The sequence below is a fragment of the Aythya ferina genome, assembly GCF_964211825.1.
Source record: "Aythya ferina genome assembly, chromosome: 6".
Taxonomy (NCBI): domain Eukaryota; kingdom Metazoa; phylum Chordata; class Aves; order Anseriformes; family Anatidae; genus Aythya; species Aythya ferina.
In genome coordinates this window covers 8535102-8559269 of record NC_140303.1, presented here as the reverse complement: position 1 = coordinate 8559269, position 24168 = coordinate 8535102, and the positions used below count along the sequence as shown (strand labels likewise).

Below are 24168 nucleotides of genomic sequence, written 5' to 3'. Positions count from 1 at the left end.
TCTTACATTTACTTGTGTCAGACTGACTTCAGTCTTTTCCCTTTTTATTGACCTTTCTTCTTCCTTTCCACTTCATACATTCTCTTCATCTCTATCATAAATACAAATTCAATAAAAAAAATCAATGAAATTGGATATTTATTTAAAAATGTAAGTGTAGCATACATAAATAGTAATCAAATAAAGTATCTTGTACGGAAGGGATCTCAGCAGCCTCTAGTCCAACTTAAACATCCTCCTCTCTGTTGAAGTGAGTGAAAAGCACTCTTAAGTAAGGGGGAATTTCTATGGTAGTCATGATTTTTCTGAACCTGCCAAACAGCTGTTTAGTAAAGATAAAATCCTTTGTTTTCCTCTTTGATAATTTGTTTAGCTAAATTGTTGTTGGGTGAGCAAGTGGTTAAATTGCTATTTCCAGTACTGCTCTTTTGCTCCAGTCATTCTCTTCAGTCACTAAGAGTGATAGTTCTGGTTAGAAGAGGGGAATGAATATAAGTTCGTGCTGCAAATTTCCATATGGAAGGAGCATTGTGTGCTGTTCCATCAACCATTCTGTCACCTATGCAGTCTGTATGGGTTATTTCAATAGGGATAGTTTAGTATTTGTCCTGTTTTTTATTCTTATGGGAGTAGATATAATACATCAGACACTGATCTCTCCTTAAGGAAACTGGGGCAACATCTGGATTGATACCAGCTAAGATTCTGCTCAGCTGGATTTATTTTTATCTAAGTCCTAGAGACTTCTTATTTTATTTTATATTATGTTATGTTGTGTTATTTTTTTAAGAGGTACTTTTATTTCCTACACCAGAGTCTTGCCCTGTTAGTCTATGCCAAGGCTTCATGGCTCTTGGTGATTCTGGCATTATCATTACGAATGTTCCACCAGTCACACAATTTGCAAAAAGGAAGTTAAAACGACAGAACAGTACTGTGGGTAACAATAAAATGTAAACATACACCCCAATAGTATATGATTTTTTGCAAATTTTTAGATCTCTGGTCTACCTTTCAGCAGGCTCATGTTTCTGTTTGCCCTGATGCCTGTGTTTGAAGTATCAAATACCCTAAATGAGGCTGGAAAGACTCAGTGACATTTTTTAAAAAGTTACTATTCTCATAAGGCAAATCTTCCAGCATCACTCTGAAGATAAGGATTTGAGTTTTTATCAATCAATCCACAGCTTATTGGGGCTTGTTTCAGTGGTCAATTACCCTTGTTGTTAAAAATCTGTGCTCAGTGTCTATGCTTACTTTAAACCTTCATTTTCTGTCATATCTATTAATGAAAATACAATTTTATGAAGAAAATAAGGAACAGGAATAGCTACAAGAAACACCGAGGAAATTAATTGGAAAAGATCTGAGGCAAGTCTTGGCTATTTCTGAATCTCAGAAGCGGCCAGAACTAAACCAGAACTTTTCACATGAACCAAGTACTGAGCAAACATTTTTAAATTATTCAATCAGTTGAATTAAAAATACAAATTAGTATCTTTAAGGTGGGATGTTTTATATAGTAGCTACCCTCACTGACTCCTAGCTTAAAGATTACTTGAGGATGAAATACGTATTTTTTGTTATAGACTGAAAAACGTTTCACATTAATCATTTCAGAGAGGGCAGATAAAAAAACAACACCTAGATAGAAAATATAATGAAATATCCTGATTAGATAGAAGTAACAGAGTGTTTGAAATGCAAACGTTGAAAAATGGCTAAATTATTTGACATCCATTTTTTTTTTCCATGTTCTTTTTCTCTGTAATTTTGCTTTTTTGCTAAAGGCTTAATCCTGCTACTTTTAAAATGGTACATTACCCACAAGATCAAATGAGATCCTGAGGGAAGTATTCAAAGAGAAGGAAAATGGGGATGTTTCTACTTCTTGCCATTTGGCAATTAACTGAAATGTCTAAATTAGAAGAATAGTTTCCCTCAGTTTACCACACGATTGATACAGAAAGGACATTCGAGCAGGCAATTCAAAGTGCTAACCTAAGTTCTTGCTATGAATGGTCTTTTGGAGGTCCTGTATATTTTCCCCTAGACTGCACGAAGAGCTTACAAAATGTAAGATAATTGCTTAAATTTAGGGGATGTTAATAGCCCTGAAAAGTGTTGGTAGACTCCTGAACAAATAAATGCCACCTGATACCAAATGGTGGGCTATTATGCCATATGGGCAGTTAATCTAGAACTGCTTAGAATTTATTGGCAAATAAACTAGTTAGAAGTGGATATAATTCAATCCAACCTTTATCTAGGAATTTAGTGCTATAAAAAAGTACACTGAAAATCTACATAGAGAACATTTTGCAATTAATTATAATGTTTTTTTTTTTTTTTTTTTTTTTTTACATCATTGTGGCACCAGTTTTTATTAAAGAGTAATGTACCCTGTACATTAAGATGCCTGCAGGCATCTTAAGAAAAAAGTCTCATTTTCACAGAGCTGAGATGATCTGTGTTTAGTTAGATTTTCTGCATGCTCACATCAGGAAACAGTTTCCTTAGGATTGCCTTCAACTTTGTATATATTTGAAATATTTCATTTCTTTCCCTTTTTCCTTTCTTCTCATTTTTCCTTGTGACCGGCTACAGCATTCTTCTGAACTTCTTTGTCACAGTAAATATGCTGCAAGAACAGCACAGTGACACAGAAAGCAAAATGGATCCATCATTTATTCAGCTTTGCAGGGACAGGCTCACAGAAATCCGGATTCACTCCCTGTTCAATCACTCTTCTCCATACTAGGAATACGGTTGTAAAGCAAAACAGACCAGCTGCAGTTTAGTAGGTCATTAACTGTTTTGAAAGCTCCATCACGTCTCTTCTTACTGCCAGGCAGTTGTGTGCACTAACAGAGCACCGGTATCTGCAGGGGGAGAGAACTGCATCCTCTCCTCTTACATGACATCTTCATCCTTTTCCTGCAGGACTGCGCCCATTTGGAAAGAATAACCTATATGATATATTCCTCATCATTGAACATACTTTTTTTGTGTGTGTTTTTTTTTTTTTTTTTTTTTTTTTTTTTTTTTTTTAATTTATTTCAGACTAGTGGAACTGTGTTATTTCTGGTTTAACTGGGCTTTTCTCTTTGGTACTTCCTAACATCTTAAAAACTGCCCCGCTTCACAATTCACAACCTGTCTCAACTTGAAGGCTTCTTGTCTCTCACCCTTCAAGCAAGACCTAGTTTTGCATAATTTACACACTTTGCAATTCAGAAGCTTTTTGGATGATATCCCATAATGATGCTCAGCTCTTTTGTTTCAAAGACAGCTTGCTACTGTTTGACGGAAACATCAACAGAAGCCCATAGCAATGAATGATCATCACTAACTCACATTGGAAAGTATGTTCCACAAACACAGTCATCATTGTTAAAAAAAAAAAAAAAAGTGTTAAGAGTAAGAATATAGACAAGGCAATGATGAATAATTAGATAAATAAAAAGATTTTTTTTTTTTTTTTTTTTATATATAAAAAAGGTAAATTGTTCCTTGACATAACCATGATGCTCTGGACTGATTGACATGAAAGCCATAGCTCCACTGTGCCCTATAACCAGTGGTAAATATTTCGCTTTGCATTAGGAATGTTTAAAGGACTCCATGCTGAAACACACAAAAAAATACTAAACCTAACATTAACTATGAAGTTAATATAGCAGAATGTGTAGATTTAAATAACTGTCAACGTGACTTCTGTTTTTCCTTTATCATATTTTTATGTGCGATCTACCTGATTTTAAATGTGATGCTTATTGAAAATGCAAAGTATGCCATACATAAAACATGGACACATGTCCATGTTTTGTGTGAGAAATTTAACTTTGCTTCATGGTCACATATAGTACAGCAATATGTATATTGTCCTCCCACTAGATGGATCCGTTCTGTTCCCTCTCCCATATGTATTCGCATCTGCCATAGTAGGAGGTAACCGGTTTAGAAATGGAGAACAGATCCTTGGACCTAATTCTGATCTAATTTACATCACTTAGTAACAGCGTTAGCAGCCCTCTGTGCTGAACATCCACTTTAGTTGTGATTTCTAACCCCTTCACCCAGTAAGGATTTATTTTTGTCAGGTAATTCCCACATACATTATAATACAGTTTCTGTATGTATGGACACTGGCAGAGGCAAATCTGCTTTAGCATTTTGAGATGCATGGGAAGATCTGAAATATTTTTATTTTTGAAATATCGCCTTCTGTGTCTTCTCTTGAATACAAACAAGGTTTGTAAGTTTAGGTTTTTAAGTTTCTTTCCCAAGGACAGCTTTTTCTGTCTTAATCCTTTTTGCCGCGTAACTTTTCTGATACGGATCAATATCGAGCACAGTATTACCACTGTACCTAAGAGCATTATAAATACCATCGACGTTAGTCTCATTTCACATACATCTGAATATCTTGTTCAATTTTTTGGTTTCATTGAACAGAGACCTTCACTGAACTATCTCTGACAGTTTTGTCCAATTTCAGAGCTGTTACAGTGAACTGAATCCTGTTAAATCCTACAAACCCTGAAATTTGTAGAAAGTAAACAGGTTGGTCATAAGCACCAGCTTCTTTGGTCCCTTCTTGGATGTTTTTAATAGTGTTTTTTTTTTTTTTTTTTTTTTTTTTTTTTTTTTCCCCCAATTGTTCTGTATAATTGCATTTAGCTTCCCAACAATTGGTTACGGTGATGTTTGGCAACACTGACACAGAAAGCATGATGCAAGGGTAAGGCTTTTCCTTTAATTGTAACTGGAATTCTTGAAGAAAAAATAAAACAGTAAAATTGGACAGTAGTAGTTATACAGAAGGACACATAAAAGCACAAACAAATAATTAAGTCTGTAGACTCCTTATTAAAAATGAGAGAAGGGTGGGGCACTAGATGTCACCTTGTACAAAAACTGGATATTGACAGCAGCAGACCAATGGAAGTCAGAAATAGGGAGCATATCAAAAAAGATTAATTCTCAGTGGAAAGGTGATTTTCTCCTAAGAAAATGCTTAATGCTTGCTGTGAAGTTAAAGAAGAGCACACAGCAGAAAATGATACCTGATAGCAACCACAACTTTGCTGCTCATAAAACTGTTAACTAAGCACACACAGTATTTGCAGCTCAGAAATGTGCAACTTTCCATAAAAATTTCCATCTGTGGGAAACTATGTGTATTGAAATTCATAGAAATGTTTGCTCACTGCAAAAATATTCCACGTCCAAATTAGATGCCTTTCGTGAGGCAGTAAAATATTATAAATTCACTATCTTCACCTGCACACTTTCAAGTTGATTTTACACTAGACTTGTAATAGTATCAACATTGGCAGACTTCTACCACTGAAAAAGTAATTAGTATATGAATACTGAGGCCCATTTCTAGGTTCACATAGACAGTCACAACTGTGCACTGAAGGACATCTTAGAGTTGATCTTTCTTCCCTCTCTGAGGCTGTGTCTTTAGGTAGATGTCAGTATCACAAATGACAGCAGGGACTTATTTTCCCAATCTTGTGTGCTTAGTTAGGGAAGATCAGACTCCACTGGATCTTGGAGGCTCTGTACAATTTTTGTTCTCCTCAAGGGGGAACGCTGCCCTATACTCAGGATAAGAAAGGGGAAGGTGAGGCTTTCCTTCCTGCCACCCCCATGCTGAACAATTCTTGCTGTGCTGTCCTCCTGCCTGATACCCTGTATGTCAGCACCGCTAGGTGAGCACTGATTCCACAGCGAATGCCACAGGAGAGCAAGGAGGACACCACGATCCTTCACGTCCTTCTAGCACTTTCCACAAGGCTTCACCACCACACATCCTGTATCATTTGCACCTGCACCCTTAGAGGGCCTGCAGCACCTGCTAGCTGGTCCCAATTAACCAAGTGATGGTTCAGGTGCACTCTGACATAAAAACTGGGGAGAGAGCATGCTGCCCCTCTGGCAGGAACAGCCCCTGCAGCACCAGGTATGGAGGACGCAGGACCACATCCCCTACTCTCCTATGGAAAAAGAAACAGCCTATTGCAGCTCAACCTGGAGGAAGGTATAACTTTTGCTGTGACTACTAATGGATGATGCTCTTCAGGGTTTGTGCCGACTGGAGGTGCTCACTGAGCTGCTTTTTCACAGTGGGGCTGAAGCATTTGCTGCCTTGGAGGCACAGGTGCCTGCCCTCAGGCCTGTGCTGCTTGCTGGGTGGCCTGCCACTGCCCTTAAAAGCCCCTCAGGGGACGCTTAACAAAATGGCCGCCGCCCCAGCCGTCCCCTCAGGGCTGTCCCCTCCCCTCCCTGCCCCAGGCCAGCCATTGGCCGCTGCTTCGCGCCGCTGCTGCTGTGACAAAATGGCAGGCTGGCGGCCATTTAATTCTGATATAAAGATTTAATTCTGTTATAAAGGAGTTCAGGAGAACAGTTTTTCTCCAAGAATCTTTATTTCAAGATAAAGCTCTTTATGATAGTATCCACTGTATATTCCAGCTCTGGAATTGCTGTTTTATTTCTCCACCGAAGACCAAACCCAGCTAGAGATAATGCTTTTGCCTGCATGAACCTTCAATAGATGTGTAAACACGATACAAAAAGTGGTATTACTGTATATTTGTATTAAACTGTGTTGAGAGATCATAAATGAGGATCTCTCTAGAGTGCTTGGAGCTGCTCAAGAGATGTTGGTCTAGACTGAGACCACAGCAGAGCTGAGGTGATGTTCCCAAGGCACAGCACCCTACCAGTCTGGGTACTTTCCTTTCCTGAACCTCACATACAGATTCAGATATGGACCCAGCTGCTCATTGCAGGTTCAGCTGGCTTTTTAACTGCAGCACCCTCTGTTACAAGCTAGAAGCTATTTCTAAAGGGAAAGCTTATGAGAGCTTTACATTGTACTGCAGGATAACTGAGGCTGAAAGATGTGTCTGGAGCTCATCAGCTCCAGGCTTGTGCTTAATGCATGGGCCCATATCAGAGTTGGTCCATGCTGCCCAGGATGATGTTCATTTGAGTCCTGGAAGTCTTGAGATATGGAGGCTCCTCTTTAGACTGGTGATGCCACTGCCTAACCATTTCCACCAAGAAATTCTTATTTTCTTGCATGTAGTTGCAATTTCCTCTCTTGCAACTTGTGGTTACTCCTGTGTGTCATTTTGCTGACTCTGTCTTAGGAGGGTGTGCTTCATTTCTTCTATGTAAACTCGCTTTACGTTGCTGAGAACACCAGTAATATTTTCCTCCTACAGGATATCTTCACAGTGAACAACACCTGTTTGTTCAACCCCCGTCTATAATTACATTGCTCCAGCCTTAATGTTGGTGGCCTGTTAGAGGTCCGTGCCATTTCAGCCTCCATTCAGAGGGCCATTTTAGTGGCCCCGCACTGGGTTTGTTCCAGTTGTCAATTCCTGAGTGGAGAGGCTCAAAGCTAGACAGGGCATTCTGGCTGCCAAGGAGGGGGATGCAGACACTCGACTTCCTTTATCCTTGCTGTGCTCGCTAATCTGCACACTATCAACTCGAACTGAAATCCTTGGCCAGATGAGACCCCAGAGTTCCTTTTCCAGCCTGTACTGTTTGATGGGGTATTCTGTCCACGGAGCAGGACTCTGCATTTGCCTGCTTATTTTATCAACTTCTCTTTCTACTCCTCTAAAGCAATAATATAGAGCAGCAGTGCAGAACGAGAGCCTGCAATCTTGATACTAGGTATTACAGCTTCCTTACTCTCTCGTAGCAGATGCATTCGGAATATCTGAGTTAGCTTTAAAGTTTTGTGCCTCTTAAAAAATGAGGAAAAGATGTCCCTTTCTCAAGTGTCTTCTGGATTACTTTGCAAACTGCAATAAACTACAAAGCAAAATCTGAAATCTGCTTGTATGAGTTCAGGATAATGTGCTAGTCACTGTTATCTGTTGTAGTGAGTGGAATTGAAGGTACATCAGCCTGGCACAGATAATGATTCCTCTGTATCTCTTTTGCTGAGGTACTTGGAATATCCACCCTACCTTCAAAAGACTGTAAAATCTGACAATTTGCAGGTTTACATTCTGAATTTTTATCTTTTGGCAGGGTCTGCCAGCTATATTGGAATGATATTGTATCATGTACAGGGAAATAGAAAGCTATCATCTCAAAATAGACCATAATATTGCACCTTATTAAAAAATACAAGTGGATTTTCTGCCAGCAACCATGACTTATGATAATGACTGTTATCAATATGCAATTACTTCTGTTACCCTAGAACATATTGACATTCATTTACTTAAAGATAATGTAACACATTTGTATTCATTGAGGTAATCTATGGATATGATTAAATGTGAATGCCCATCTTATACCAAATAGTAAAATGAAAAAAAAATATATATGTAATCAGACCTTCTGCAGTGCTAAAAATAGGCTGCATTAAATTCTGGAAATTGTATTTGAGCTTATTTGAAACGGTGTCAAACAACCATAAAGAAGGAAAAGCACAACTTGGGTGATTACTAATACCTACCTCCATCTGTAGTAATGATGTAGGGGGAAAGCTGGCAATAAGGAAGATTTCGACCTGTAGTTCTCTGTTTGTGAACTGCAGAGCACACGGTGTAGGACAGAAGTCCATTTAAATGGTGAATCAGTAGTGCTGAGCGAGAGTGGTTCTCCAGTGTCAGGTTTTTATGATGATGGTAACTTTGAGGTCCACTCCAGAGCCACGAATTATCCTGAATATTTTGAGCTTAGAAGTGTTTTGGTGGTGTTTTGAGAATGAAGCTCAGCACGTTTGCTTCTCTAATTGTATGGTATGAAACGTTAAATGCGTTTTTATAGCTAACTATGTATGCTGTTAGCTGAGACTAGGATTTCTGGACAAAAGCCTTTGGATAGTTTCTGGTTCCTTGCTTGAAAATTACAGGTATCCCAGAGAACTGCCAGCTGCTTCAGAGCCGGATTGCTGATCCATTGTTATTTCTTTCCAAATAACGAAGCTGCATTTTGTCAAGTATCACTAAATGTGCGGATGCATTGCTCAGGATTTTTCTGAAATCCGTACAGATACAATACAGATGTATAACCTTGAACCATATGTTGTGGAAGTGCATGCTGCCTTAGTAGGTGTTTCTAGCTTAATATGATTAAGAAGAGATAAGAAGAGACTGTCTTTACTTCCTTGGCTGTCTCTGTCAGTAACTGCAGAACAAAACAGTGATTTCGAGAGGTCCATCTCCAGAATGTCGTCGTCCAAAGCTGGAAAAGAGGAAGTGAGATTTCTCAGAAGTCTATTTGTTACAGACTGGGCATGATGGGCAGCAGCCAAGAACTCTCATGTGCGCAGTAGTCCCAAACCTGTGCCTACCAAACTAAGCTTTTAAGGTGAAGTTAAGCATCTGTTGCTTTGCATGGGGCCTCACTGCAGTATTACCAATGCTGTTAACAGTTTCTCTTCCCATTTATCTGACAATCAGTTTATTTCATAATGTGGTTCAGGCTGTCACTGAGAAATCCCCCTTCACTTAGGGGGATTTTGCATTAAATCTGGAAGAAGGGTCTCCCACCTGACTTGGGGCTGACGGCTTGTTTGTCCTGTGCTGCAGGGATGTCTGTTCCTCCTATGAATAATTCCTTTTGAATGGGCGATGCTTATCTGTGCTGAGAGCTCCCGCTGGAGCTTGCAAATGCTCGTGAAGCGGTTTCATCCATCAAAGGCTTTATGTACCTCTGTGTAAGCCAGTGAGTGGGTCCTGCTCTGCGCCCTGACCCTAATCGTGGGCACACATTGATGCAGGGAATTTGATGCTCTGGGGCAGCATCTGCAGTCTGTTAATATGGTCAGGCTCGTGGTGTCCCCCCATAGGTCAGCCTTTCTATCCAACATCCTGTGTGGCAAGAAACTGCTATTTCCACTGGGCAGTCACTATGAGTTAGTGAATATGACTGACTTAGTTTGCTGCTCAGACCAGCAGCAAAAACAAAACAAAACAAAAAAAAAACCACACAACCAAACAGAAAAACACTTCTGTTTCTTATCATCTGGAGTTTTTGTGTCTGGAGCCTTTAAACCCTGTCTATTATTTCTGTGCATGGGCTATTGCTACTAAAAGGCACGGTGTCAAGCCGATGGACCTCTGGCATGGGGCAGCTCCAGTAGCAGGCGTTATTCCCCAGGAGGAAGCTGCATTTCCCTGCAGGGCGTCTCCTGGTAGACAGCATTCCTTGAGGAGAAGGCTGTCCGCTCTTCAGAAGCTCTAACTGTAATGCAGCTGGGGTCAGAAGAGATGGCCTAAATTAATACCTGTCTTCTGGAACTTTTCCTTCCAGAATCCTTAGCTATATTCTTGCAGATGGCCCCAGTAACACTCCTGGAGGGAAAAATTGGACAATATTGAACTCTCCTGCAACACAGAAAATGGAGACTTTTAAAATAAACATACTAACAAAGTCTCCTGCCAGAAACTCTTAGAAAAAGCTTGAATGCTGTAATTTATTTTAAAGTGGCCAGATCTCGACATATAATTTTTCATCAATTATTGTATAAACTATTTTGGATTTTGAACAACTGTAGTAGGTTTGACAAGCACTTGACTGACATCATGTTGATTAAATATAATTTCCTCTGACAACCCCAGTGAGACCTCCTACTCAGAGTAAATGTGTGAGCTAATAGAATCATCTCGTTAAATCTGCTCTTACAGTTGAGAATACTGGAGTGACACCAAGCCCCCTTCTTCTCCTGCACAGCTCAAGTATAAATCTTTCTGCTGGTTCATTTTGGTGTTGCCACTTAAGCAACATCGATGTTTGGGCAAGTGCGTCAGGATATTTATACTTTGTTCAGAATGAGAAATTTGGAATTAGAGTTTTCTGGGGAAAGTTAGGCTGAGTTCAAGCACAGAACCATCAATTTCCAGTTCTGTGGGTGATCAAAAGCCTGCGATAGCGCAGGTCTATAGAGACAGTGTCACAAGATCGGATTGATTTAGCAGTGATCTTCTTGTCTCAGTTTCAGTGGAATAAAGTTCTCTTAGGTAATAGGGTTGCTGGGAGGAAATAAGGCTCTACATACACCTTATTGCATAGTCTCTTTAAAAGATGGATTTTTGCAGAACAAAAATAAATTTTTGATATCAGGCAGGATAGGAATAACTCTTCTCATTTCATAGGAATAAATCATTAAAAAAAAAAATCATGGATCCTGTAGCTTTGCTTTAAAAGAAGCCAATATGTTGATATTTGAGCACACATCACTGGTGCAGCCCAGGTTACCTGGCAGAAGCCACCTGGTCACACCTGGATATTGATAAAAGCAGCGAGTAAGGTTGAGGAAGGCACTACTGAGTACTGGTGTTCATGTGTAACAGTGTCTGCATTCCGGCTGCAATTCCTAATGCTGACAGCCATAACTGAGGAACAAAGTCTGAGAAACAAAGATGTGGTTTTGCAGTGGAAAATTCCACTAACCTTGCATGTTCAAAAGTCATTGTGCAGGTGGGGAGTATGTTAAGCAGCTAAAGGGAAGGTCCCACTGTCCCAAAACAAGGAGGATAGCTTTGAGAAACAGGACGAGCAGTGCAAAATCAGTGAAAACAAAAATCACGGGCCCTGTAGTCACAAAAGAAGAAGAAAAAAGAAAGAAAAGGAGATATTACTGGTTGGTCAAGTACAATTGTACATATGTGGTATAGTAGTAAGCGTCGAGTAGTTTGTGAACCTGTAGTACTCAGTCAGTGAGGAAACGGGAGGCATCAAGCGTCGAGTACTAGGGAATATTAGGTTAGGGTGGGCTTCTACTGGGTGCTCCTGCTTGCAGGACGCCCAGCATTGCAATCGTGAATAAAATAGCTTCACAGAAGACCCTTTCAGAAAAAATGAAAAGGGAAAATAGGGCCTGTACACCTTGAGTGCAGTGTATGCCACTGCCTGTCTCTTTCTATTCTGCTTTGTACAGAGCTGGGCACTCTCATCACCTAGATAGCACGGCACACCATATTAACCAGAACGTTTAATGGAGGTACATCGCACTGTTCCAGCTCTGACTATAAATTAATTTTATTTCTGTCTACAGTCACGAGTTTATTATCCAGACATTAATGGTTATCTGGGGAACTCTTCTGCTGGCATGGGCGTGATGCTTTCAGAAGCGAGATACTTATGTTCTGATGTAAATCTGCTTTACAATAACAATTTATAATAACAAGTAATAAAACTGCTTTACAAGTGAATGGTAACTGGGAGTGTACACAGAGCTCCATTTTCCTTCCCCAGCAGGAACTGGCAAAAACTTTTCAGACGCTCAAAGAAAAATGCAAATATAACAGTGCCATTTCACTATTCACAAGGAAGTGAAGATTCACGTGTCTAAATGCAGGGTTTAGAGCCTGAATGAGTAACTCACAACAGCAAGTAGCTTTAAGAAGCTGAGTTACTGTCGTCCCTTTCTAGTCACAGACTGTCTGTGAGCAGGGTTCTGGTAGCTCGGAGCGATGAGCAGCCTCAGTTGGTGTTGGGAACTCGTGTGTGTGTGCTGATTGACATAACCTGAGCCTAATCCAGAGAAGTTGCTGTTTTATGGCACAGCCTGGTTCTCTCTTGGTGTGCAGCAGCAAAAACTTGCTCCACCAAGAGAAATACCTCTTGTCTCTTGCCATCAAGCCTTATGTCTTTCAAGCAAGACCTTGGTAATCCTGTTCAAGGGCTCCAGCTGGCTGTTAGTGTGGCTCTACGTGCAGCTGTGGGGAAATACCTCTAACCTTGAGCTGAATGCTTCCACAAAAGCCATGCCAAAACGCTGCGCTACTTCGGGATTCTCTAATGGGGGGAGGGAAGAGGGTGGGTTGGGGGTGTCTCTTCTGATACTAATTTTAATGTCTATAAATTCAAGATACATTTTTGCTTAAATACATTCAACTCCCATCTGAACTCACCAGTAAATGATCATATTAATCTGCTAATATTTGGAAAACTTGGTTGCTTTTCCTTAAGATGTTCCTAGCTCCAGTGTTGGGTAGTGCTTGGAGTGGGCTGCTTCTGTATCGCTTTCTAATTAGAGACAATGAGTGGAAACTTGTTCAAGAGATCAAATTATGTAGTTATTTTGACATGTCAAGTGTTTCCCATTTTCATCTATTCCTTTATAGCATTGGGCTGCAAAAGTCAGCTACCTGAACTTGTTTTGTAAATAAAATTTGGGATTAATTATTAAGTAACTTGAACAGAAAATTGTATTTAACACCCTAGCATCAATTTAGAAATGATTTCCACCTCAACATTTACTGTAATTTTATGCACACAGGAATAGAGGTAGTAATTGCGATGAGAGATTAATGGTCGTACTTTATGATGGAAGACTCCTATATTGCTGTGTTTCAGATAAATTATCTTTATTAAGTCCAGCTAGTTTGGTTAGCGCTTGACTACAGGAAGCTATTTAATGGCTCTTGTTGTAAGTTGCCTCAACTACTGGGGGCATGCAGTGTTTTGCAGTACCTTTCAGCTTTTCTGCTATCAAGTGTCTTAAAGTCTGAGTAGACTCAAGCTGAATTTTATTTCACTAACTTTGATATCGAACTCACCTCCTGCGTCTTTTGTGCCTTTCAAGTAGGCAACACATGATCCCACTGTCTGGTCATGTCACTGGCAGAGGTCATTGTCACCTTCCACCCACGGTGGCCACGTTGCCTATTGAGGCTCTTCCACTAGGATCTCCCTTCCCTTCAGTAGGTGACGGGAATCCTGGGGGGTCCTGGGTGTAGCTGCTCAGTGTTGCAGCTTTCCTGCTACTTAGTCCCGTTTCAGTGTATGAAGACTGTATATATGTGGTATAGTAGTAAGCGTTGAGTAGTTTGTGAACCTGTAGTACTCAGTCAGTGAGGAAACAGGGGAGGCATCAAGCGTCGGGTACTAGGGAGTATAAGGTTATGCTAGACTTCTACTGGGCACTGCTGCTTGCTGAACGCCTGCCACTGCAATCGTGAATAAAATACCTTCACAGAAGGCCCTGTCTGAGAAAACTGAGGTACTTCTCAGTGTCAGGGTGGAGTAGAAAAATGGCAGGTGTTAAGACCAGCTCTACGGACAAGCAAGGCTGCTCCAAGCCAGTTGTGTCCCCTTGGGTCTCCAGGAAATAACAGGCCCCCCAGCTCGTTCAGACAAAAGCAGGTTAACTCTCTTTTCCCGGACCTTTCTCCAGGGATTTGAAGCAATACCCCAGGCCGGTGTTTTCTCAGCAAACCAGAACAAAAGCTGAACTCTTCCTAAACATACGCAGGGCTTTGTTTATGATGTGTGATATAACACAAATACAAGCAGGCTCTAGAAATTTCAGTTCTTGAACATATGATGTATGTGACAGATGGCAAGGCCATGGGAGCATGCTGGCTCGGGAAGGTGCTAGACATAACAGCGATGTGACCTGCTCACTGGTTTGGTTCGACATGTTGCATAGTGCCCCGAGGAACATCATTTCTGCAATGTTACTAATGGATGTTTCCAACAGCCCACAAATTTGCAGAGGCCTTGCTAGCTCCTTTCTTCATCAAGCAAAGAAAGGCTTGCAGTAAGAAGAGCTTAAAATGATCAAACATTTGGTATGGACATTACTGAGATGTGCCAACTCAGACTTTAAATATCAAGCTATGCTTTCAGGACTGATGTGCAGGCAGCTGCTATGGGCCCCACCTGCAGGCTCTGGGCTGTACTGCTTGACCTCGCAGAGCAAAAGGGGATTAAATAAAGCTGTAAAGAAATGTACTGTACTGAACACAAACTTCTAGAAGGTTGCTGTTTTGGTATAATGTTTATGTATATCAAAAATATATCTAAATAATCTACTAAAGTAAAGATGGAAGTACTGCCTGAGGCGGTTTGTACCACTCAATGAAACTTATTTAGAATTCAACTTTGATCTTCAAGGTTTCATTTCAAAGCACCCGTCCTGCTTTCCTTGCAGGCGATCTTCAGCAAACCTTCCTGACCAGGGTAGATAGAGCAAGGATGTCTGTAGGTGCTCCTTTGCATTTCTGAGCATTGCACCTTTATTTGCAATGACTTTGTGAAAACTTGTCATGTTGTTTTATATTTTAATCTCAACTCCGATAAAATTATGTGGGTGGCCTGTGCTTGGATGGAGTTCATGCCTGCAAGGACACCTGGCTTGGTTCTGACAAAGTCCACGCCTGGAGCTGTTGCTGCAAACTTGTGAGTTCAGGCACAGCTTACTGCAGCAGGTGTTTAGTACCACAGGATTATATTTGCTCAGTCTGAGTTGTGAGTCAAGGCTTCCTTATCAAGTCTTGCAAGAAGTGACGTTATCTGAGTATCTTGGATGATACTGAGGTTTGGGGGTGTTTGGTAGCTTCCTTCTACCAAAGATTTTGCTCCAGTTTAGCTTCTGTTGATTGTGCTGCCTATCCATTTCAAAATTGCTTTGTGGTCAAAGCAGATCTATACTTCAGAGTACAAATTTCTGTATTATTTCTGTATCCGAATCCTACAAATTCTTTTAGGCATCAGTGTTAGTTATACCAGTTCTTCTAGGGCAACAAATAAAACGAGTTTTATCAACAAAAGTCAACTCTACAGGCTTTTCTTAAAAAAAAAAAAAAAAAAATGTTGAACCTCATGTAACTAAACCCCAAGTAACCTGTTCCATATGTAAATGTGAATATATATCCGTACTCTGTCAGACTAGAAGCAACTTTGAGATGATTCAGGGGTATTGGATTTCCAGCCTTCGCTGTAGACAATGTGTCATTTGGCTTGAAAGGGAGATTTCAGATCAGTTTAGCGTGCTGAAGCACCTCTGTTTCTCAAATTTCCAACTAGTTTGTTCAAAATACTGTCACATCTTCAGGTTGACATTTTTGATTGCATTAAATGAGAGCTTTCTTTAGGAGTGTTATATACCATTCTGTTCAGCATTGGCTGGAAAGTAACTTTGGATATTTTTACATTAAAAAAAATGTCCAAGTTCTAGGGGATCTCAAGCAAAGCTTGAAAACAAAAGAATACATTAGCAAATTTAACTTGAAATTAGAAATTGAATTGCCTATTCACAAAATTGGTGGCTTATTTATTAAACTTTACTAAACTTTACCCTTTGAACCAGTAGCAATTTTCTATGGATTGTCTTTAGTTTTTAAGAATTCAGATTTCAGTTGAACCTCAGTGTATGCAAGATGAGCTTAAATTTAGTTTGGTATTCATAGGTTTTCATAGGTTTTATCCTCTTTTTTTTTTTTTTTTTTTGAGAAACTCGCCAAATAAGTGGGTATTAGACGGTGATAATTGGTGTGTTAGTGTAATTACACTAAAGAAAACACCGATCATTATCAAAATTGTGAATATGAAGTTGGTGTTTATAGAAGTGTTTTTAAATGTCTGAGGGAAGTAAGGCTGTGTTTCATGGGACCAGAATGAGCATATTAAAATAGTATAAATGGTGTTGAGAATAAGTGGCTGTGACAATATATTGCAGGGATGTACAGGGAAGCCCTGATCTTTAAGATAACAGGAGTAATCACCAAGGTTTCAGTATGGATGGGAGGGAGAAAATTGACAATGATGTGCAAGTGATGAGCTTGGAGATAGCAGAGCATCAGCTTGCATGACTAGGAGAAGAGTTAACTTGAGTGGGAAGATCAGGATTTCCTTTTTTGTCTCATTGAGCTATAGCTGAAATGTCAACAGCCATAAGGAGATAGCAGAATAGGAAGGTGAGAGATGAGTCATTCCTTCAAATGATGGTTGTATCTGGATTTCCAGAGAAGACTAGACTGGGGCATGGTACAGAGGGAAGTAAAAGAAGAGCAGGTAGAAAGTCCTGTACCATTGCTGGAGTTCAGATTCCCCCTCTGTACCAGAAACTTAGAAGGTTGTCTGACCTTCCTTAAGGAAGATTAAAAATCCAGAAAATTAGATTTTATTATGTGAATTCCTCTGGCTCCTTTATTGAGGTCACTTCTTCAAGTTACTTCTCTTTTTCCAGTTTCTGTGAATACACTCCTCTGAGATCTTTTAAAGGATCATCTTAAAGTGTGCACTGTCACCATGCATCTGTTTTACTTTTAAAGCCTTGAGACAATTTCCGTTCCATATATCACCACTAGCAGCAAGTCAAACTAAAGAGCTTATTGCTGTAACAATTCACGTATTTCATTCCACTGTTGTATTTCTACGTTGGTTGTGGGGCTCTCTCCTTTTTGTCTGAAAATGAGCAACCATGTTTGAAACACAAGTGTGTTGCCTAATGGCAACAAGTCAATTGAGCTACTTTAAAAAAAAATACATTATGATATTAGCTCTGAGCTATTTTGCATTTAGCTACCCCAGAAAGTGATAGTTTTCCCTGTGGAATGGTAGGGGAAGGTGGAAATGAACAACTGAGAAACTTGCGTATGTAAATCAGCATCCTGTCACTGATGGAACAGCAGTGGTTTAGAGCAGTAGATGACATGCTGACTTTCTTCACTTTGTCCTGAAGTGTGCTGTTAAGCCAGAGAAGAGAGTCTTCCTGCAATAACAGCCATGAGTTTTCCTACATTTGTTCCTTGGCAAATTGTTTGCCTTGAGATAAGTTTTCACTTATTGCTGTGTCTTAATAGTTGACCTTGATCCTTCTGAAATATTTGAAGGAGAAAACTCTTAATACAGAATAGGACTGGGAATGTGTTTTGTGCTATGTCATTGCATGCTAGTTATGTGTGTATATCCTGTATATACTTTTTCTAGCTAGCCTGTACTTTGCATCATATTTCTGCCAAGAAATGTGAATCTAATGCAGTTTTAATATTCTCAAGGCCTCATGAGGTGTTGCAGCCATTCTCCATTGGCTGTCAGCTTGTTGGTCAAGCCATGGCCTAAGAGCATACTCATCTGCACTTGGGGTCACTCCTGTATGCAGGTGGACTGATGGCTGGATCTGCCTGTGGTTAAAAATGGACTTTGCAAGGAAGGTTGAGAAATAACAATTTGGGAGACCCAGAGATATTCCAACTGGTAAACCAATTTTACTGGCTTACCTTATTAGAATGTTTTTACTGACTCACTGAGCCGAGGATTTCTGTTCCAATTTCAGGGACAGGAGGCTTTTTTGGAGCTTTTTCCATCTGATTCTCAATATTGGACACTGCTATATTTAAAAAAAGGCACATTGGTTTGCTTTAATCAGGAATGTGTGTGCCTACAGTGACCCAGAACACTTGGGCACACGATTGCTGAAGTCTATCTTTGAGAAATGGGCTCCTAATTCCACTGCTGCCTTCCGTGCTTAGGGCACAGTGGGGGACAAAATGGCGCGCGTGCTTCCCACAGGCAACTCGGTGCTGTGCTGAGGACTGAAATCTGTTTCTGGCCTGTTCGTTGGGGTACCACAGCACTTGTTTGTAGGGTATGTGTAGTCAGTATGTTGTGTGTGACTACGTCCTGCCGAGTGGAGGACTTCTCTGAGGTGAATACACGTGAAGTCCTCGTGCATTCCTTCAGCCTGCGGCCTGTGCTGAGTGTTAGCGTAGGGGCACGTCATCCACTGTAACTACACCGCAAGGGAATGGCCTCCGTAGGAACAGACTGTGACCGCCACCTGGAGAGATGTGCTACAGTCAGCCCAGGCCTCGATTCCTGTTAAAAGTGAGTATAAGTTAACATGTTTAAGTGTTATTTGGTATAAATAAAATTCAACATTTTTTGTTGTACTTTCAAGGAACGAAGTGATTCCTTCTGAATTTTAAATGGATTAGCTTAGATTGTGACAAGATTTACCCAAAAGGTTTGTCCTTCTGACACACGTGAAGCTTCTCTGTAAAAATACCATTGAGTACATTGATACACTGTAAATACCTTCTGCTTTGAAGAGCAGAGTCCCCACTTAACAAATTACTGTCACTTTTGCTATCAACTATGGTGGTCTGCTTAACTTTTCCAGTCATATGTTGATATTCACCAACAGCCTCTTCTATGTATAAAATATTTTCATACTGCAGAGGACTTGAGTCAGGCTTGCATATTTTCCCTCAGGAAACAATATTAAAGCAGTCTGCTAGGTGTTAAAGGATGTTTTATGGTGTCTGTTTAAAGTAGCTCAGTTGACTTGTTGCCATTAGGCAATATGTTTTAATAACAGCTTAAAGCTATTTTGCTGTTAGCAATCCCAGAAAGTGATGATTTTCCCCTGTGGAATGGGTAGGGGAAGGTGGGAATGAACAAAATGATTACTTCTTGAACAAATAGGTATAACTTTCTGCCTTTATTTTTTTTTTTTTTCCAAAATCATAAACCAATGATGAAACAAGTCAATGTAGTGTAACAGCTCATTACCATTAGAAAGTAAATGGGATGATTATATAAGTATTACTGATAAATGAATGTTTACCTAAGCAGCTTGGGTTCAGTAGTAGATAGTGGGGGAGTAGATGCTATTGCTAACTATCACTTTCATGAAACAATAGTAAAGATGAGCAAAACTTTATTTTAGAAAAATATTGCCACACCAAGTTGGTGTGCGTGACTTGCTGTTTTGTCGAGCAGCACTGATTGATTGTAAATACTTGACTTAAGTTGATTACTGAGCAATTATATGCTCAAAATAAATTGTAACAGGGATAGCACAAGCATAGCAAGAGTCCAAGCCATCTTTAGATCCACATATGCCAAGACATCTTTGTTCCCAGAGCGTTAGGTTGAAATGCAACATAGGACAGCACAGCACTGCAGCAACTTTGAGACCTCTGCTGTGTGCAACAGTGATCTGTAGTAAAGATCACATTTGAAAATGCATCTGCAATCTTTGCTCCAAAGATTTCTTTCTGGAAAAAGTTTGAAGGCATATCTCTTTGTACAGGTTCTCCTGGGTGTCAGATGCTGACTGTAACTCAGCAGGTGATACAGTGCAGATCTGTATTCCTGCAGCAGGGAGGTCCTGTCATTAAGTGCTGGATTATGTTCAGAAAGACAAATGCTGCATATAGAGCAGAACCTGTCATCCACTTGTACCATGTGGACAACCTGATTATTAGATGAACAGGTAGCTCCACAACAGTGCTTTTCTATAGCTCAGAAGAATGAGCAGCTAGTGGACAAAGCTCTTGAATTTTGTACTTTCTGATCCTGATCTAGGCTTAAGTATGTTTAACTAGAGCATCCTGAGAGGCCAGGATGCTCAACATCATGTAGGCCTAGTACTGGAGATCTGGTCGAGTTGAGATGTATTTTATAGTAAGGATAGGCTTTCGGGGTTAAATAACTGGAAAAGACAGTGTTTGTCTCAGATAAAAGGTTTATAAGTACTTCACGATGCTGTGTTGCAGTTGGGCTCATAGAATGTAAAGACGAACATAGAAGCACTGAAATAACCCTTCACCTGTAGCTCCTGGGCATATTTTGCTGGAACCTCTGTAAATGGACGGGAGCTAATAAGTAAGTTAACTTCTTAAGGAAAGCTGTGCCTACTTCAGTGAATAGTCTGATGAATTGGACTAACATCCATGAACTGGTCAGTACACGTCCCCTGCCTAGGCACAGCTGTTGTGAGCCACAGGCATGCTCGATGTGTTGAGCGGTTGGTGCTAAGCACACTGCAGGTGAGTGCAGGCACAGGCAAGGATCTTGCCCATCGCCTTGGCATTATTGCCTCGGTCCTGGGAGCCCTGCTCCTTCAGGTGCTTTTCTGCTTGTGTGTGTGGAGTAAAAAAAAAAAAAAAAAAAAAAGGCAGCAGTGCTCCAATTCGAGCAAAAGAACCTAAAATCACTTTAAATTTCCCATAGAATTCTCAGGTTTCCCAAACAAGGCTGCATTATTTAACTGGTTCGGTGCTTTTTTTTTGTGGAAGAGATGGAAAACCCGAAATCATTGCATAATCAAAGATGCTTTAAAAAAGCATAAATACAGCCATGAGAAATGGTAATGAGAAGCAACAGATGTTTTTCTCTTTACAGCAATTATGGGAGGGTAATTACAGATAGAAATAGAGCCTCACAGCAACAGTGAGCTTTATCAGGGAGTTCTCAAGAATGAAGCAAGAATAGCTTTGAACATAAAAGAAAAGAATGAGAAGTTAATTCTTAAGTGAGAAAACTGCATGTGGAAGCATGCATGTTTTGTGTGATGGCTGGAGGTGCTGTCACCAGATATCCTCTGTTTGTTAGCCGCTTTTTAGCGTAGGTCAATAAGCATGGGTGTTATTGAGGCAATAATCACTGTAAAACTTTAATGATTTTTTTTTTAAAGCTTTTATGAAATGTTAAAAGTGGTTCTACTTGCTGCACTTCCAAAGATTAGTGATATGTAACCTTTTTATTTTAATTTTCAGTGTTTCTTCTATTTCTTCATCTGTTGGTTTTAGTGAGGTATGAAATGTTAATATAGCTTGCTAATTCTCACATATGAAATCATCCTGACACCAGATGTGGTGTCACATTATTTCTCCATATTTGCCTTTTTCCTCTAAATTGGTAAATTAATATGAATTTCATATGAAAAAAAAAAAGGATGCTATACATTAGTACAGACTTGTGGACTTCCCTGCTCTTGTGTCTTTGGTCAGCTAATACTCGATGTAGAGGAAAATGCAGGTTCCAGGAAAAAGAAATGTAAAACTGTTATGTAGCATAGGTGAGAAACACCTGGACTGAACTCTGAAGCACTCAGTATGAGAGCAACAGAACTTTTTTCCTTTTTTTTTTTTTTTTTTTCTCCATATGCAAGTAAAGTAAGAAGTGGTTTCTGGTTAAAAGTATTCAACTTTCTCTTCAAATTCTTAGAAAATACTTATTTACCAAAACAACTTGAATAGGTAAGAATTTTTGAATAATGCTAGAACCGATGGTGGGTTTCTGAGGGCTAGCAATGTTGCTTGTTGGAGAGAGATCTTTCCCTGTAGGTAAATTTGGTGTCCAAAGTTCTTATATTGTAAGACCTGCTGCCGCGTGAGGCATGAGGCACTTCATTTATAGCTAGTCCAGCTTTTTCAGAAGCACTGACTCTGTCTCCTTGAGTAAGCCAGCATTTGTAAGTGGTCTTGCATTATCTCAGCTTGCAGATCCAATGCTTGAACAAACTCGGAAAAGCTGGAAGCTGCTCCCCACAGACCATCGATTTGGAAGTTGCTGTGTGGCTGGTCATTACAACATAAGCACTGGTTTGATTTCTCTGAAATATCTGTTCATCAGGATCCACTCTGATTGCCTGAGGGTCTGCTTTTTATATATTTTCAGTCAAAATAAGCTCATTCTTAATATCTTATGGTTTTGAACTTTGATCCAAATGAATGACAGTCATTTGAGAAGTGAGATAATTTTAAAAACAGGATAGATATTAATGGTCAGTTATTATATGGTACTCCTTAAGTATATTGTTTTTATTGGCCTTATTCTAGGAAATATGCAGGCTTTCCTGATGTATCTGATACTGAATATTTTTACTGTCTTGTTGCTAATATTACTAGATCAGTGTATCTGTAAGAGTATATTATTATAATTTGGTCTGAGGAAGGGGATCAAGGATGCGCTAAAACTTGCCCCAGTTTTTTTGTCGTGTTCATATGAGAATCTTAATTTTGTCTGCATTTGTAATCAATTTCCATGTTAAATTTTACAAGTAATAGTAGTAGAAGGCCAATAGTGAATTTGCAAGTCCCAAACAGCAACAGAATCTTGTTAATAGCTGGAAGTAGAGGTGGTGACAGTCCTAGCAGTCCAGCAGTGTATCTGGCTGAATGGAGGACTCTCACCCTCTGGAAACAGACACAAACTGCCTGATAAGCTGTTAAGAACTATGTGCAGTTCCTATATATTTCCCTATCACATTTTTGTAAGGATTTCCCTGTCATAAATAACCTGAGATGTCTGTCTCCATGACTAGTTAAAACATCATGCACCAGAGTTTCTACTAGCAGATGGTACTACCTGCAGATTTTATAGGAACAATACTTTATTCTGTCTGGGCATGGAAAAGAGCTTTATTGATGTAGGTTGTTGCAGGGAGTTCTCAGTCAAATTTCAGTGAGATGTTATTCTGAAAGTGAAGGGTTTTTGTGTTTCCACATGATTTTTTTCGTTTAAATTTTCCTTGAGATGGTATGTTATGCATTTGCAGTTGATGTTGTTGCTTTTTTACCTGTTCATCTGTGATGAAGACTGGCAGCATCTGTGATAATCAAGGATGCAACACTCAGAAGATGCCAGCGAGCAAAAAGGGAAGAAGTTGAGCTGCTGAGCGACTAGAGGCCACAATTGCTGTGAGCTCTTAATATTAATGTTTAACAAAAGGTCAGCAAGACTTCTGCACCAGAATGTATTTTCCCGTGAGCCTTCTTACAGAAAGCTATTGAGCTATTTTTCCTCATAATTCTGATATTCAGGATTTGGGTGTCTTCCCTTCAGTGAATGGCCTATTGAAGGAAATGTGATTTGAAACCCAACTTGAGTCAAACTCAAACAAGGAATAAGCTTTCTGTTTTAGAATTACAAATTACAATTACTGTGATTGACTCGAAGTCTTGAAGTGATCTTACAGTGTTTGAGTGAGCAAGAATTAGTTTCTTGCACTACCTGAAAATCCCCCTTTTTAGAACTATTTCAGACTCCATTCTGTGGGGTTTTCTGTGTCATGTTGAGTCCCGTCTATTAATTCTCATCACCTTCATGTCAGTAATTTTGCAGGAATAGAAACCTGAATGTAAGTAGTCTGCTTGCAGTGTGACTGCCCGTTGTGATGAAAAAATAAAGCTTTCTGATCCTCGAAGGGCAGGCCAGTAATTGTTTGCAGGTGCTTTGTCAGCAGTGTGTATATGCACCTTGCTGTTGGATTATCGTGACCATTAGAAATACAAAGAAATTCATTTGAGCTTGTTTGTCATGGCACTTTGTTCACAAGCTTACCCTTAGCTGACTTACTGCAAAGCAAGCAGATGGCATGTATCGTGTTTATCATCACCAGTTTGTGATGGGAAAGTAGTTTTTCACAGTGTGTGATTAATGACTTTGAAATTGTTTTGTGTATTGAATTCTGTATCAGAGTACTTTACAAACCTGTTTTACTGCTGAATAATCTCTAAATCTCAAGGCATTAGGTGCACAGTGTTTGCTGTTCTGTCTAACTACAGCTGTGAGAGGAGAGATGATGATTTCATTTTCTTCATGTCTTCTTGAACTGCCTAGCCCTGTTGGTCGCAGTGGATAAAGGCATGTTAT

At 39.8% G+C, this 24168-nt stretch overlaps 1 long non-coding RNA gene across 2 annotated transcripts in view; it reads left to right on the top strand.

Moving 5' to 3' along the window:
- Positions 1-5952: 5952 nt before the first annotated feature.
- Positions 5953-24168, top strand: part of LOC311438508 — a 168621-nt gene continuing 150405 nt past the window's right edge. For both annotated transcript variants that reach the window (XR_014694149.1, XR_014694150.1), the window contains exon 1: positions 5953-6052. This is a non-coding gene — a long non-coding RNA (uncharacterized lncRNA). The remainder of the gene's footprint in view (positions 6053-24168) is intronic.